We start from the raw sequence: 5,726 nt of genomic DNA on the forward strand, positions 1-5,726 counted from the left end.
CCTTTTCAGCAGCATAAGCAGCCACCTCATCAGCCCGGGTATTTGCCTCTGTAGCACGGAAGGCTTCTTCAGCAGCATGAGCAGCAGCCTCAGCAGCTCACGCCTGTCGCGAGCTCCTCTCCACTTGGGCCGCCAAGGCATGAATTGAAGAATTCACCTACCAAAAGAAACAAGTGAGCAAAATGACAGCAGAAGCAACAGAATAAAAAAGGAAGACAATCTAACTTACCACCATGGCATGTGTTACGGCATGGCAAGCGACCTGATTCAAGGGAAGATCGGTCCATGCCGCGACCTCCTCGGGGAAAGTAGCATCCCTACTCTTCTGAAGAGCGTAGTTCAGCATCAACACGCTCCTAAACTCCCCTTGAGCTCCCAAGCCTGAGGGCCCAGCCCGCATATGAGCAGACCCGAAGTGAGCAGGAGCACTTGAGTACGCAGGAGCGCCTGTATGAGTGGTTTCAGCGTAAGGCACCCCAGCAGTCTCGTGCATTGGTGGAGTCACTTTGGGCTCCCTGGGCAGATCCTCTGGCGTATGGTCTGGAGCTTGGGGCTCCTCATCCAGGGGTAGCTCGTTACGAGTTCGCTTGGCGACCCGCTTCCTCCTCTTCATACCTTGGAACAAACACCCCCCACGAGTTCTCTCCGCATCCATCACACCTACAGAAACGAGTTCGACATCAAAAAAAAAAAAAAAGCCGCATAGCCAGAAACCTACCCGAACTCAGGCCGGCTGCAAAAAGCTTAGCCTCTATTAAGTAGTGGTGGCACTTTAAGCCTTGCCGTGCCCATTGCCGGAGACCCTTCACCGTCTCTTTATCAAGAGTTACGCCCAAATCGGGAGCGGCCTCACCCCACCCGGTCTGAAAGGGCCATCCTTGTGCACTTCGCATGCCGAAGTAGTCCCGCTTCCAAGCCGGGACCTTATTAGGAAGATCGTGCAGAAGCTTGAAACCCTGGCGAGGAGTAAGGTAATATGCCCGTCTCCCCCCTGGAAGAGAACCCGCCTGTCTCTTGAGCATCCGAATAGAGTTCGGATGAAGCTGGCCAATGGTGACACCAAAGTGGTTTATGACTTCGACGAGAAGGGGATGGAAAGGAAGTCGCAACCCTGCAGCAAGCTACTCTCGAAAAATCACGATCTCGTCGGGACCTTGTTCTCAAGGAAAGCTACCCGAAGGAATAAAATATGTGTACCCCCCAGGAAGATTGTAAGACAGAAGTATGGATTGAAGCCCCTCAGGCGTCATGGTTGAAGGGCCAAACCGGTCTAGCATCCGACCTCGGTGGGAGGTAGACACCAAACTGCCCGAAGCAACTCGACCTGCTGGTTCGTAGTCCTCAAACTCCACCTCAGGATCACTGAGGCAGTCTGGGGACACGGCTCGGTTGGTGGAACCTACATCAGCCCTACTCGAAGAATCGTCTGAGCTATCAAAGCTAGACATTGGGGAAAAGACGAATTCAAGAAAGTACTCACCGGAAGGTTTGAAGAAATACCAAAGAACCGTGAACTGTACAACCAGCCTTGACGCGAGCTGGAAAAGACTTGGACGCGAGCTGAAGGGTTGGACGCGAACTCAGTAGACAAACCGCAGAAGTGACAAACAACCAGGGTCCCCCACTATTTATATCCACAGTAACCAAGAATCGACCGTGCAGACCGAAGACGATCCGACGGCCCACGTTCTTACCGATCGCACAACCCTTAAGGTCGAGACATGACGGGCGCACGTCTTTCCGAGAAAAGCAAAACGTCTGCGCGTCATTTTGAAACCGACGTCGCTTCGACACGCGTCTTTTCGAAACTGACGTGCCGCACGTCTCCCTGATAGTCGACCGCGCACGTACAGCAGTGGCGTGCCTTTTTGAAATGACCCGCTGTCACGTCCCAGCGGCGCGAGTTGGTTTGAAATTTAAAATGCGCGGTCACAACCACCAGCGTTCTTGAGTAAGCATGTTTCCAGCCTTCTCGGAAACCGAAAGAACCCTAGCAAAAGTGTCTCGTACAATGAAGGTTTGAAGGATGGGACAAATCCACCAGCTACCTCGCGAAAACTCCCCGCACCATGGCAAGACCCTCGCCGCAAGGAGTGGGGGGCAATTGATGAAGGAAGATTTGGCCCGACCTCTTTATTATGTGACACGTGGCAGAAACGATAGCTTGGCAAAAGGGGCCAAGCCTAGGTGGGAACAAGGGCACACTTCGCTGAACTGACCTACCTTGTAACAGCTCGGGATAGACTTCGCCGAACTACCACCTTGTAACTGCTCGGGATAGACTTCGCCGAACTACCACCTTGTAACAGCTCGGGATAGACTTCGCCGAACTACCACCTTGTAACAGCTCGGGATACACTTCGCCGAACTGACCCACCTTGTAATAGCTCGGGATACACTTCGCCGAACTGACCCACCTTGTAACAGCTCGGGATACACTTCGCCGAACTGACCCACCTTGTAACAGTTCGGGATACCTCCGAGCTCAAGACCGCCTCGCTCAGCACTTTGCATCATCTTCTGGGCACCAAAGCCAAACATGTTGTACCATGCCTGACACTAGGGAAGTCCGTGCCCGAGGGCGCCACGCCTGACTGACTTGGGATCTGACGTTTGGCAGCAGCACTCTAAACGGCCACCTACCACCGCCACTGACGCTGCCATCTCTAGTTAGACGATTAGGCAGTGACGGTTCTGTCTCACCAGAAAGGACGACGGCCGAGTTGACAAGCGCAAGGGTAATCATACCTAATCTGACAAGGGCCTTGGGATGAGTACACGAAGTGACTATAAGAGCCCCCTACCCCCCGACAACGGAGGTATGCAAACTTTGTGCTATCTGGTACTATCTGGTATTACCTTGCTTTTGAAGGATTCTAACTTGAGCTTCGGAGCCTCTACACCGGGTTCCCCCTGGAGCTTTCCCATCTCCTCTGTTTCAGGTTCCCTGCTACCCCGTTCGGAAGCAAGGCAGCGGACAACTAAGACTAGCCGGATCGCGCTCCATCAATTGGGGATGCAGTCTCATTGATGAAAACCAAGACTGCCAGTGGCCGATTTCAATCGTTGAGGTTTGTTTTGAAAATATATTTTATATGAGATATAAAAGTATATATATAATGGTTTCTAAAAGGTTAGCAAAAGGTTTTAATTCTTGGGATCCATATAAGTAGAGAGTGCAACACTGTTCCTCGCAGCCGAGGGAGAGGTCCTCTCTTGTCGGGGAGTGTATGATCATTATGGGCTGAGAGGTTAAGTGTAAGACCACTGAGGATAATGCTTGATGGGCTAATCTTGCATCTGCCCACAGTCCCTGGTTGCTACAAGGTGGCTTGGCCCAGGGACCACTTAGGGTAAGTGTTGGGCCCATAGAGCCCATTTGATGGGTTTCAGGGGGTGCGCTGTCCATAACAGTGTATTTGGCTAGGCCTTGTAACGAAGGCTGGCCGAACCCATGTGGCTGGTGTTTAGATCAATGCTTGGGTCCCACGCCATACAAGGAAGCCCAACTGGGCAATAGTTAGGAAGGTTAAGTGAGCACATAAGCTTAATGGGCCTAAAGCCCATTTCGAACTGGGCTATTTAATTAGTTAATTATGGGGCAAATTCTGAGATAGATTAGCAAATAGGATAACGTCTTGACCCTATCCACTCAGAGAGTCCACATCTGAATGTGATTCAGATCTAAAAACCTCCTAATGAGGTTAGGAGAAAGCTGATCTAATCTACAGATAAGATAAGGGTTTATCCTTATCACCTGAAGAAAAGGCTAATCCAAATATGATTTGGATAAGCAGCTCCTAATTTGATTAGGAGCTGATCCTTTAGGTTAACAAAATAAGGAGGGGGCGGCAGCCTTTAGATGAATGAGATATTCACATCCTCTTGAGTGCTGAAATCACAAAAGGAAGAATTAAGCATCCCTACAAAATTCTTTCTTGCTGCCTCCTTGTTCTTGCCGTCCCTATTTGCCAGTTCGATCTCCAACTGTGGGAGAAGTCAAGATTTGATCTTGACATCAGTTCTTTGAGAAAGAATTGATAGGAAGTTATGCTCACGTGTCATCCTGTTGTTTCTTGCAAAGGATAGAGTTCTTGGAGAAGAACACTACTGAATCTGCTCCATCCTGCTCTACGCCATCTTCAGTGGGATCAGTCTTTGGATCCTTCCATGGGCGTGAACACTTTTGTTGGGGGTTCTATTTCTCCGTATCAGGTATAATCCTCTCCTACTCCTTTTGGTTCAGATCTAGTTTAGTTTATGATTCAAGAATGATACCTAAAAATATGATTTTCTAAATAGGGAATGCGGTTTCCAGTTGAAGGGAGAGAAGTTTTTTTTTTGAAATTCGCCCCCTTATTCCACAATCTTTGGGCGTCCATACGATGGATCTCTCATCCCTTCAACCACATGGGATGAATTGGCATAAAATTTTTTATCTAAGTATTTTCCACCTGCTAAAATGACTAAATTAAGGAATGACATAATAACTTTTTCTCAATTTGATAATGAAATCTTATATGAGTCGTGGGAGAGATTTAAGGAATTGCTTAGGAAGTGTCCTCACCATGGTTTACCTGTTTGGATGCAAGTGCAAACTTTTTATAGTGGCATTAATCAATTTAATCATTCAATGTTAGATGTAGCTGCATGTGGTGTCCTTATGAGAAAAACTCCCGAAGAAGCATATGAACTTTTGGAGGAGATGGGGGCCAATAGCTATCAATGGGGCAATGAGAGAGCAAAGTAAAAAGGAGTTGGAATTTATAATGTTGATTCTATCACTGCTTTATCAGCTCAACTTGCTGCATTAAATAAGAAATTAGAAAATTTGGGGGTTTCAGTTATGAGTGTTTCTTCTATTCCCTTTCCTTCTTGTGAGCTTTGTGGGAAAGGGGGACACGCTAGTGTAGACTGTCAAGTAGGAAGTCCATTTTCTTCTTCTTCCGATCAAGCTAATTTTGTTTCTTATGGTGGCAATAGGTCAAATATCAATCCCTACTCCAACACTTACAATCTAGGATGGAGAAACCATCCAAATTTTTCTTGGATTGATAACACCAACAAAGAGCACCTCCCGGCTTTCAGCAACAACAACAACAAAATCCACAAGAGAAGAATCCAAATTTAGAGGATATGATGGCAAAATTTATCAATAGTATGGAGGCAAGAATTCAAGGTTTAGAAACTCAAATTGGACAACTTGCTCAAGCAATTTCGGCAAGACCACAAGGAGGATTACCTAGCAATACCGAGAAGAATCCTAGGGAACAAGTAAAGGCCAATACTCTACGAAGTGGAAAAGAACTTAGAAAAAAAGAAAAAGATGATGAGCATGTAAAAAAGGAAGAAAGCTGAAACCTTGAAGCCAAAGAACGAGACTACGAGTAATCAATGGAGAAAAATGGAAGTCCTTCTACTCTTAATTTAAAATCCTACAAACCCCTCTTCCTTTTCCTAAAAGATTTCTTAAGGCTAACTTGGATAAGCAATTTGCTAAATTTCTAGAGGTGTTTCAAAAGTTGCATATTAACATTCCTCTTCTTGATGCTATTTCTCAGATGCCAAGTTATGTCAAATTCTTGAAGGAAATAATTTCAAACAAAAGCAAGTTGGAGGAGTTTGAGATGGTAAAACTTTATAAGGAATGCTTAGCAATCCTACAAAATAAATTACCTCCATAACTCAAGGGTCCAAGGAGCTTGTCTATTCCATGCACCATTGGC

At 46.8% G+C, this 5,726-nt stretch overlaps 1 non-coding gene across 1 annotated transcript; it reads right to left on the reverse strand.

Moving 5' to 3' along the window:
* Positions 1-4,468: 4,468 nt before the first annotated feature.
* On the reverse strand, positions 4,469-4,575 carry LOC148866226 (small nucleolar RNA R71). Its single transcript, XR_016112067.1, has one exon. It is a non-coding gene; the product is annotated as a small nucleolar RNA R71 (small nucleolar RNA).
* Positions 4,576-5,726: the final 1,151 nt, after the last annotated feature.

The sequence above is a fragment of the Nelumbo lutea genome, chromosome 3 (assembly GCF_056320005.1).
Source record: "Nelumbo lutea isolate HS-2025 chromosome 3, American lotus-T2T, whole genome shotgun sequence".
NCBI lineage: Eukaryota > Viridiplantae > Streptophyta > Magnoliopsida > Proteales > Nelumbonaceae > Nelumbo > Nelumbo lutea.